The sequence below is a fragment of the Uloborus diversus genome, chromosome 10 (assembly GCF_026930045.1).
Source record: "Uloborus diversus isolate 005 chromosome 10, Udiv.v.3.1, whole genome shotgun sequence".
In the NCBI taxonomy this organism is placed as follows: Eukaryota; Metazoa; Arthropoda; class Arachnida; order Araneae; family Uloboridae; genus Uloborus; species Uloborus diversus.
Window position 1 is genome coordinate 76408192 of NC_072740.1, and position 12713 is coordinate 76420904.

The following is a 12713-nucleotide window of genomic DNA, read 5'->3' on the forward strand; positions in this document are numbered from 1 at the left end:
ATGTAAACTCATATAATTTGGCGGACACTTGGCGATATATCGCCAGTCTTTTGGTCGCCAAGTTTTGTCACCAACTTGGCGATTTTTTTTTTGATTTTTTTAATTTTTTTTTAATTTTTTTAATCTGGTTTCAATTTGGCCACTGTTGTTGATAATTAGAGAGTAAACTATTGAATCAAATTAAAACTGCCAATATCGAGAAAATGACATTAAATTGTAGTAAAAGGAAGTCATGTGATGCACACATCAGCTCGTTTTTTCAAGGCATGAAAATACATTATAGGAGTGAAATTCCTTTTTGAGGAGTGAACTATAGTAAAACAGTGAAGACTATCATACGAATCGGTTAGAAAAACTTTGCAACGAAAACAGGAATGTGTGCACTAGTTTGATTTTTAACATGTAGAATGTTTGATATTTTGAGTTAAAAAAATTAAAGAAAATAATAAAAAGTAGTAATCCAACTCCCCTCCCCATATTTAACTGCAATATTTTTTTTTAAATTTAAATTACTAAGTGTGAAAATACGTTGCGGATATGTTCCCGATTTTCAATGCGTGAAATACGCTTGCTTGAGCGTAAAAAATATCACTGCTTAAAGGACTAGACTAGTCAGAAATATTTAACTCAAACTTAGTTATTCCTATGTCTAAGCAACAACGCACTTAATTCTGATTCCAGTGGGCTCAAGATGCCATTAAAAAATACTTTTTTTTTTGGAAATTATTAACTTCTGGATTTGATTTTTTTAACAATAAAATTCTCTATGCAATTTTTTTTTAAAAAAGGCTCCTTTCGCAGATAATAATTAAAAAAAAAAGTCAAGTTAGCTCATAAACATTTTGTAAGTCTAACAACAATGGGAGTACTTTTAAAAAGTTCCATGCATAATATATACATATATATACAGATTAAATATATTACTCGATTGGCACACAACACACCTTTCCCGAATTCAGAATAAACTTTTATAGTATTTCTTTTAGACGATCTTTTTAAACCAGACGTTAGTAACAACTTACCTTCAAGTGAAATCAGATTTCCAGTATCTTCAGGCAAAATGCATTTCTGAAATTTAAATGTATTACTTGATTCAATCTATAACATTTCTAGATTGTCTCTTTGAAGCAGAGCTATGGGATAAGACAAGAAATAATATTCTTACCTTAACAAGTGGTACAATTTACCAAAAATAGTTAAATTTACTCACCTTAATGTGTTGCTGCGACTAATATTTCAGGGAATTTAAAAACCGTAGGAAATATTATGACTCGTCGTAATTGATGTGGCAAATCGGAGTAACTATTTATATATCGTCGCCTCAGAGCAACAGTAAAATATCTAAGCCTTGTAACACTAATAAGATGTACTGTTGTTCTGAGGAGACGATATGTATCTTAATTTAAATCCAAAGATTCAGTGAAATTTCAACATAAAATTTCGCTTTGTGTGAAGAAGTGGAATCCCATATTTTGATAGGAAATACAGTGCTTAAAAATTTATAGACATTATATCCTTTTGAATTTGCTCTTAAACTTTAATTTAGTATCAGACCCTGAAATGACTTTTTAATAGATCAGAAAAAAAAAATTCTTGTTTGTTTTACCCTGGGAAAAATCCATGGTTTGTACCAAAAAGACTTAATTCAGCACCAGTCCTATGCATAAAGGCATAAGAGAGTATAAAATGCTATTTAAGTTACTACTTCTTGAAGTTACTAGAATATTTGCGCAAACACAAAATGAAGAATAAATACACGTAAAAAAAACTTACCATTTGTTTTGTTAGACAGAGAGGAAAATATTTGATGCTTTTTAGCTGCATATCCTTGGATTTTAAAGATTATGCCAAACCTATTAAGAGACTAATCATTAACAAATAGATACAAGGTTTTTTTTTTTTTTTTTGAAAGCCTTGATATTAGCAATCAGCTTATATTTGTGTTTAATAAAGAGAAAAAATAACGAATTGGTAAAGAACATCTTAATGACAGACATGAGTATCTTAATGACATTTAGACATTTTGAAGGACTGGTACTCGTGTAACAAAAAATTAACAAATTTGGGAAAATAAATTAAAGGTTTTGCACAACGACGAAATCTACCATGCAATGATTTTTCCCTTTAAATTATACTTCGTATTTAACAGTTTATTTCTGCGTTAAAAAATCGGAAACAATTTTTTAAAAAATAATAATACAATGGCATAATTTTTATCACAAAGCAGAGACTCGATTTTTTTCTTTTTTTTTTTTCTTTTTTTTGTCGTGACTTGCGAAGAGAACATTTTTATATTTCGCCAAAGAAACAAGGAGTACTAAGTGTCGCAATAAACAATGACACAGTTTTGTGCATTCAGATTGCGGCAGGAAGTAGTAGCTGTCGAAAAGAAACATTTTCCTCCAAATTTGAATCTTAAAGACTTTCTTAAAAAAGAAAACGCTACTTACCTTGTATTATTTGGGAATGTTAAGTAGAATAGAGCCTTCAGGGAAGCAATTGTTGATATTCAAGGTAACTGTCAGTATGAGCTAGTGAAGTGTATTTCTTCACACTGTAGCAAACCACCTGTGTAAGTTTTAAAATTAGTTACCTCGTAATGGACATTCAGAATGAGATGAAAGAAAAAGAGTTATGAGAGACTTTTCGTGAAATCAACATAGACATTTACTTACCTTTGAGATTAGTTTATAATGTAAACAAACATAACATGAGTTCATATAATAGACAAACATAATGTTAGTTTATTATTAAAAAAAAAAAAAAAAGGAAAAAAGAAAAAAGAAAAAAAAACGAAAAAAACATATTATTAAATAAAAAAATATCAAATTAGTTTTGTGCTACAATATGATTAAATTGAAAAAACAATGTAAATAATCTCCCATGACTTTTTGGTTGTGTGCCGAGTTTTTTGCACTGATAAAGAGGCTCCATTGTAGCCTTGAAATAGCTATATGCTGTATTTTTGTGTTAATTTGTGCTTTATTTACGTTGTTTTTTCAATTTTATCAATTTAAACATATTATTTTATAATACAAACAAACATAATATTAGTTTACAATATAAACACACATATTATTAATTTATAATATAAACAAACGTAACATTAGTTTATAATATAAACAAACATAATGTTTTCGTATGTGGATGTAAATACGTGTTTGCCGTTTTGTTTACGGTGTTAAATGATATTTGCAGAATCGCTAAGGGTATTTTAGCAATTTTTAACAATGACTTGATTATACATATTTGTAAATAAATTTCCTATGTTTTCGCAAAAAGTGTGTCATCATTTAAAGCATTCCCTGAAGTGTGCCGGGCTAGTAACAAGACGATCATACAGGCTGATACAGAGTACGAATTGATCTAGGAAGTAATACGATGGGAAATATTTGGCAAAGAAAACTCTGTACATAGTCACAATGTAAATTCATTGCTTTTTTTAAAATGTTAAACAACTGCAGTGAAATCCCGTTACAACGAACTTCAGGGGATCGAAGGTTTTGTTCGTTGTAACGGGAATTTCGTTGTAGTTAAATTCAAGCAATGCAATGGAAACTAAATCGAGAAGTATAAATTTTCAGTTCCGACTTAGCTTCAATTGCATTGCTTGAATTCCATTACAACGAAATTCCCGTTACAACGAACAAAATCTCCAATCCCATGAAGTTCGTTGTAACGGGATTTCACTGCACTTCTTAACTTTTCTTTTTACTCAAAATAATTATCTATAAACCCTTGAATTTTCGGAAAGGTTTTACTTTAAAATCGGAAGTTTAGAAAGTACTTGATCCGAACTTTTGCATTACCTGTTAAGTGGATCTCCAAAAGCATTTTCTGCTGAAAAAAAAGCTATTCATCTTTTACTTAAAAGTCAAGTCTCTCTGAAACACATTTGAATTTAATTAATCTACCGATAACTTTCTTTGATCAAAAAACAATATCCACCATATACCTATCTACTTTCCATACTTTTTTCTCCAAAAAGAAAAAAACACAAGAAAAAGCTAAGAATTCCTAATCATGCCTTTCGCTATTTGTTAACAACACATTTTAGTTATCTTCAGTACATAGCCGAAAATTACGCCAAAACTTTTTTTTTTGTCACGCTTTTTTTTTCCCACACCTACATCTTGTTTGCTTTAAAATTTCTTCGAAACAAATAATTTCCCCTGTTACAACAAAGTGTGTGGATTTTTATTTATCACCTTAAGTTTACTGAAAGTGATTTATTAATTAACGAAGCACATCACAGCGCGCTGCAGAAAGATTTCTATCCAGAGGCGAAAAAAAAAAAAAAAAAAAAGAAGGAAAAAAAAAAAGAAAGCTTTCAGAAAGCTGAGTTTTTTTTTTTTTTCTCCAGCTAGTTTTTCACGGCTTCTTATGCATATTTAAAGCCTCAGTGTAAGGAAAGAATAGATTTAATCAGTTTCCGATAGAAAAGCCTTGTTTTAAGTCAAACGAGGTTCACGTCCTAGTGGGAATTAATATCCAATAATGGCGTCAAAATCTTCGGAAGCCATTTAGGATGTAAAAGAACAGAAAGCACCAAACGCCCGTTTCACCCGGCGGTAATATAAAGAGGGAAAAAAATGAATAATATTCAGAAAAAGGAAAGAAAAAAATGGAAATCTGTCGGAAAAATAAATTTATTACATCGCATAACTTATTTTGTGAGTAGAAAATAACCGCACCTCAAATTTTGGCAAAATTAGTATGCAAATGATAGTGAAGAAAAGTTTGTAACCTTGTTTTCGGAATTAGCTGGTTTTGAATGAGAGCAGATTTTAAGAATAGTGTGACAATTTTTGTGTTCTTACAATATAAATGAAGTTTTTTTGGGAAGGCAGTTTTCTTTTTGAATTTATGTAACTAACATTTTGTTTACTACATTGTTAATGAGATGTGAATTTATCCTTTAATGCTGAATATAATTTGCATAATTATTCTCGTTTTCTTTACATTAATAATGATTACACGCTAAAGATTGATTAATGTGAAAATGATTAATTTTCCATACATCTTTCAGATTATTTCATGATAATAATGTTAATCTTCATTTTTTAGCTTGTCAGTCTTTATTTCACGGCTAACTATAATACAAAAGTGCTTTTTCAGTAGTAAAATAAAAACACAAATGCGATATTATCTTTCTATTTTGAAACATATAATTAGTAAGGAAATGCATGCTTTATTGAAATTGTTTGAAAACGCGTTGCAGTTCATGTACGAAAATTTACGTACGAAATTGTACAAGTATATTTTTTCCATTACGTATTTAATTAATTGATGGTTCCTTTCACTTGGTTTTGTTAGTTTTGTTTCTTAACACTTTGTATAAAATAATGCTGTTCTTTCAATTTACTTCAAAAAAAAAAAAAAAAAAAAAAAAAAAAAGAAAAAGAAATCTTAGAATTGCATTTTTTAAAAAATTTACTTACTTATTTATTTATTTATTGTGTGTGTGTGTGTGTGTGCGAGCGCGCACGAGCGTGCATGTGTGATGTGTTTGTGAATGTTTTTTTTTTCTCCAACTTGTTTTTTTTTCTTTTTTTTTTCTGTTAAATTACTACTATTGGTGAGAAAAAGTTTTTAATTTCTGTGGTTGCATTTGATACTAAAAAATTAATTTAGTGGATCAAAATTCACTAACCAAAATTTCGGAGTTTTTCCTAGCCCTTCATTTTCTATGGAAACCATACGATAGTATAATAATGAAAAAAATAAAATAAAATAATTAGTTGCATTTGAAAGAGCATAGTAAAATATGATTCGACGAATGCAACGAATTATTTACCCTCACACCCCTCCTCCCCTTATCGAAGCATAAGGTCTTAAAATTTTCCGACATATTGAGAAAATTCGCCCAACGTAGCGAGTTTCAGTGAGCAATGGATATATATTTCACATACTTTGCAGATGGATGTCCTACCTCAAACAATGATATCGTGAGCGAGAAATTGGTATATCTTCAAATTCTGGCCAAGTCTTTAAATTTGGCGCTTTTCTTAAAATTTCAGCTGAATTTAAGACCTTATACCTTGATAACGGGGCACGAGTGCAAATACATTTTGTGCTAAAAAAGTCACATGATGCCCTTTCCATTGCTACCTATTTCAACTTTTTTCATTATTACACTCGTGTGGTTGGTTTCATTGGTTAGTAGTCCTGGTTGGTAGTTAGATTAAACAAAGTATCTACAAAAGTAAGAAAGTACATAACATTTACACATTTTTTTACTCTGAATTAATTCTATTTTGTTTTCTCTATTTACATATTAATTTTTCAAAATTTAGTAATTTTCATGCTAATTTTTTTTCTATGATTTATTGACTAAGATCCATTAGTATTAAATTACAATAACTATTGAAACGAAAATTAAAAATATTTTAAAAATATATTCATTCGTAAACATGTTTGATGTCAAAAGAAGAATAACCAATTTCTTAAAATTTCAAATAAGTGTTTTAACTACTATTTTTTTTCACCTTTGTTTCAAGAATATAATTTATTTTTAAAATAAACTTATTTTACGTTCCCCGTTCAGTTGTTAAGACGATACTAGCACCATAATTTAACGCATTAAAATCACAAAAAAAATATTAAAAAAATTCTGAACTAGTTCCGTTTCTTCTATCATCTGCAAATCGAAACAAATATCTTGTTTCCCCAACAATTGCTACAAAGTTTAATTTGATGTTGGCTCTAAATAATAAAAACCCATATATTTTCAACTGCTCTACAGGTGCATTTTACACATTTTAAACTAGGAGAATTCTTTGAAAAAATTGCCAAGAGTATTTTCACGCTGTGTAAAAAGAGAGACAAAAAAAAAAAGTCAATTGTAATTTTTTGGTTATAACATTTGAGGCAGTGGCGCAAAAGGAAGTAAGTGGACAGTTTAAAGCTTCGAGTAAATCGCGTTTAAAGTTCAGATCTTAGGTAGGTTTTCATTAAAAACAAAAAAAAAATCTAAATCCTGCTGCACAGGAGCACCTACTAGGGCTACTACATAGTACTACTTCTTGCCCTGAAGCAGAGAGGGAAGTTTCTTCTATCATTTTTACTGGTTATCTCCAAATTTTATTTTCGTCACTTACATCCTTTGCTTCTCACTGGCTCATTTGAATTTTTTCATAATTTTTAAAACACAAAATGTTAATATTCTGAATGTAAAAAATAAAAATAGCACAAGTTACTTTTCTCTGTCATCTTCCATTACATGCTTAGAAAGTTGATGTAAAAATGAATTTCGTTCCTCTAAAATTGTCAAGAAGTACTTTTATACCTGGAGGGGGGGGGGGGGTCTAGCTATATCTCTCAGTAAAATATAGAGCCTAGCTTTATCTCGGAATAAAATATACTAAGTTTCAAAATGATTTGTAAATGCTCCTTTCATCACTTTAGCACTTTAAACCGAAACTATTCCGGAATAAAACTATTGCCCCCATTTCAAAAGACATGAACTAAAACCTTTCTCTAAGTTATAAAAAGACGTATGGAGAATTTTACCGAATCCATCTCATACTTAGCAATTGCTTCCGACATGCGTCAATCTCTTTTTGCTGATCCAATCAGAGATGGCAAACAAAACTAGAGAGCTTCATCCTCTCGCGTGAATACCAAAATAAATCTGATTCCGAGTTCAAAGTTTGCTGGCTTGCAAAGGGATGTACGATTCAGCATTTGGATCCTGTTACGCGAGCAATCGAGGAATTGTTCAGTCCGAAGGAGGCCAAACAACCCTTTGCTATTGACACTAGTTTCAATTCCACGCTGTAATTCACGCGTTGCTAAACTTGCATGCGGAACAGAATGGATTCGTATGTGCGAACTGTCAAGTTTGCTAACTTCTCTTTAGATTGCTAGGGAACATGTTTGTATATCTACAATACAGGTAATGATGGATTTAGACAGCTTTCTGGTTATACATATTAGCTATATAAAAGCTGAAGATACTATGTTCTGAAATGTATCGGAGGATATCATTGCATAAAATATGTGATGTCTACAGATTGAGAAGCAAGTTAGAACGAAAAGTTAAGAAATTTTGGACGCATCAATTATGTTCTAATTTATTATTGATTTTCTGAATGTGTTTTGACTCAGATTGCATAAATATATTTGTTTTAAAAATTTGATTTGGTAAGCTATTTTCCTGTTTTCTGGTAATACGTACCAGCTATATGAACGCTGAAGATACTATGTTCTGAAATGTATCGAAGGATATCATTGCGAAAAATATGTGATATTTACAAATTGAGAGGCAAGTTAAAACGAAACGAAGTAAAGAAATTTAGCATCAATTATGTTCTACTTTATTTATTTTGTGTTTATTGATTTCTAGAATGTGTTTTTATTCAGATTGCATAAAGATATTGGTTTTAATCTTAAAAATTTGTTTGAGAGAATATTACTAACAATTGCAACATTTGGGCATAGTCTTTGAATGTATTTCAATCAGGATTTTATGATATTTAAAGTAATAACTACAAAACGACACAAACTTTTAAGCTTTTTCGTAACCAAATATGTATTTAGGAAATATAATAGCAAATTTTTTAAAAGTTAACTAAATACACTTTGGGTATAAATTGAAATTTAGGTCAATCATTCTTCCTTGTGTTTAAGTAAAACTACAAACGATTGGCATCTAGAAAATAGTTAGATGAGAAAAAATCAACTGCATTTTTGCATCATTCTATTTTGTGAGATGAAGAACAAATGAACTTTCAAAATAGATTTTCAAAAAAGAAAAAAAAATCATCTTGCAACAGAGTGCCTTATGTTATTTGTTACACACAGAAAAAAAAAATACATGTATTAAAAAGAAAATTAAATGCGTTTTTCATACAGCGAAAAAATCATTTAAGTGATGATAGTTCTTGGGAGAGAAAAAAAACTGAGAAACCTATTTAATGAAAAGAATAACTAAAAGTACACTTTAAATGTAAAGTGTTTGGATTGGATTTCCAACACATTCTACTGAGAAAAAGTTGTTGATTCCTACCAAAAATTTAAAACAGCCGAAGTCTTATATTTTTATACAAAGTAAGAAGTAAAAGAATATACTTTAAAAAATTGTGCAGAAGAAAGTAAACAGAAGTTTCCCTTTTCAGATGTATAATGATAAACATAATTGAAAAATGACAGACATGCATATGAAAAGAAATAAAACACATGTTTTTTGGGGATGTTTACGTAATAATCTTTCCTAAAACAAAACCTTTGAAAAAAGCAAATCTGAAATTTAATCCAGGTTATTCAAAATTATTATATTAATTGCTCAATAAAAGCAACACAGTTTTTAAAAATCCATCCCATAAATGAAAGAAAAAGAGCGGAAACAGAACAACGCCTCAATGTCTATTTTCTGACATTACGGCTCACAAAAAGATGAAGATAGTTAAAAAAGGGAAGAAATGGGTGAGCCACGAGGTTAAAACAGAGAAATGAGCCAATGAAAAGGACTGTGACAACAAAACAATCAAAAGAATCACGACAGGAAGTTTGCAACACGACTCCTTAAGAAAGATCTTTCGGAAAACAAAACAGTGAGTGAGTTAATTGCAATACTTGCCTCTGAAATACATGAGCACTGCGGAAGATGCGATACTTCCTGTCCGAAAGAAAAGAAAGTGAAATAATGAATTATGAGAAAAGAAAGCAAGAGGAAAGGAGGAAACACAGAGACCACTGTTAGAAGAGAGATCCAATTGTTGCCAACAGATTGTTGGAAAAATGTGGTAGAAATACCAACTCGCAGAGGACTCGGTTTGTGTGGTCCGTGCTTGAAACAAAATACGTCTTATTTTACTTGATTGTCATTTGAGAAATAAATCATCGCTTTTACGGTATAGTAATACGTAATTTAGGGATGGGCAATATGTTTATGAAGTTTTGCACTGATAATGAAAATTCGTTAAAAAAAAAAAAAGATTTTAGATTAAAACGCTGTTATTTTATTTACTTTGTTGTGACCTTTAGCTCAAAAAGTTCTTCTCCGGAGTTGTGTGCATTTTCAGTAGTTCTGAGACTATTTAGAACTTCACACCAGGCATCTGCGGAGTCGGAATTTGCCTTCAGGGTGATTACAGTGTCTATAACAGTCCTTATGTGGATATAATCTGCCCTACTAGGATTGGAAACATGTGTTAAACCCAAAGCTTCTATGATGCTGACCCTCAAAACCCACACGGCGTCTTTGTGGGAGTTTTTTCCCCCTTTCATTTCCATTTTCGATTTTAGCGCCACCTACACGCTTTAGCATTATAAAGGTGTGGGAGTCGGGATTGATGTCATAATGTTCAAAATGAAAAAATAGAATTTTCTTAATCACAAAGACTATACTGAATTGTACTGTATATTTAAGCTTTTACAATGCCAAGCAAATTTAGAAGTAAGTATGGGTATGCTCTTACTGCTACTTACCCTTTATGCTACTAGCTGCGATTTACTTCTATTAGTATGACCACAACTGAAGGTCTGGCACTGGGGGAAAGAAAAAAAACCGAAGTCCACTTTCTGATGAAGCCTTTATGTTTTATGCATTCATTTTATAATGTAAATGTTAATTTTTACTTGTCTAATATTTTTAAATCAAGCACTGTTTACCAAAAAATATTTGCTGTTGAAATTGTCATTTTATTAAAGAGTTAATTGACATTTTCATTTATTTCGAAGATAGGACTTCAGTCGTTTTTCCAGAGATCCCTTTTATTGTTCTTGCCATTAATAACATAATACTAATAATAATAGCAATACTTACTGTTAGTGGAAAATTTTACAAGTGATATGACTAGTATTATTATATTACAACAGAGAAATATTAATTAGTATAAGTCACTGCGACTATTTTTAGTAATTCTTTTTCAAAACATTAATGACACAATATAACGCTTTAATTTTGTTATCCTTATTATTTTGCTGTCATTGTTGTCTGATCAGTAAGTTTAGCTATCGTAAGTGACAGGAGAAAACAAAGATAAATTACCTTCAGAGTAAAATATCTTATTAAGACTAGAAGAGCAATGTATATGATGATAAAATGAATTTATCGTGAGGTTAAGCAAAACGTTAATAAAATTTGTGCGGAAAAAAAGGTTGAGTCTTTTCTTTCGCTAAAAGCAACGCAAATTTGAAGACAATAAATTGAATTTATTGTTCTCGGAAACTATAATACGCTGAGTCGACTATCTGGAGATAGAATGTACCATTTAGAAAAAAATAAATAAATAAATAAAATTAAAAACAAGTGTATCTTAATACTTTTCCTGCCATGAACTCGATCCTGCACCATTATGCATTACACCTAAGTCATAGTTTGTAAATAAGATACAAAAAATAATTTGCTTTGAGTCCTACTGACAAAGTTATTTTCCGTCTTATCTTTTTTCTTGGAATGAAACGGATGTGATGAAAATAAATCATCAGATAAAAGTTAATAGCAAAAGCAGTATTTAAAAAAATGAATATATAAATCCTTGAAAATGTTCGTTGATCTTTTGTGCTGAAGATTTGGTATTTTTCCTACTTGTCATCACATCTACGTGTTCGAAAAGTGATTTAAACGTTTAAGACACGTGTACTGCCATTCTCATATTGCAGTATGACAACAACATGCATTTACTAATTGTTAATTTTAACGTACGAAATCAGTGATTGTTTTCTAAATTGCAAAAGTAATATCATTTTAAATAAATAAAATATTAATCAAATGGTATCATTTACATCTTTGCACAAATCTTATTTATTTACTTTTTTATTTATTTCATACTATTAATTACAGTTTTAAACCTCTTCTCTGCAAATTGTTTAACAAATATTAATCACTTTTCAAAGGTAGTATTTATTCTAATTACCATTCACAGATTTCTGCTACTATTTATTGTGCTTCATTCACTTGTTTTTTCTTAGTCGACTTTGAAATGCGATTAGTCGGTTATTTTATACATTGCAGTTATATTAAATGAATGCCCCACCACAGCTTAAATAACAAGGTAAATAAATCAATAATTTAATTTAAATGAAGTTATTCTCACCGATACCACGTTTGCATTACATTTTCAGAGTTTTTATCCCCCCCCCTGAACAAAAATACTATATTTATTTTTATTTATTTTTTTATATTTTGAGCCACTGAAATCGACTGTGGTACAAAACTACATAAGATTTTCTGTGACACAAATCCGTGAAATGCTTCAGCGTAGCTACAGACACGATTTATCTAAACATTAAATTTCTGAGCTTTGTTTCGAAGCTTCGTGGCAACTGAGAAGCTAATTGCCACAGTCTTCAGTGAATGATGTCCTGCGGAGGGGCTAGTGAGCGGGGGTGGTAGGTGGGAAGCAAACCCTCTCGAAGTTGTAGTCTATTTTTGGCGACGGACAGTCGGCGCACAGGATTTTAATTACACTGCTATCCCCTTGCCCCAAAGTCGCGAACAGCCGTCTTCAGTGACACTTGACACAAACCAGAAAGGTCAGGACAACCCAGAGGTCACAATTTTCTTTCCTTCTCCGGGGTATGAATGGAAATCCACTCGCATTCAGTAACGCTGAGACGTGGCGAGAAAAAAATATCTCAAATTGGGCTATTGTTTTAAGACGAAGCTTTCACAAAACTTTTTAGGCGCATTTGCGGCACCTGGTAATCCACATAAGTTTCCCAAAGCAGCAGCACCGAATTAGCGAGTAGGAAGAATCACTGCCAGA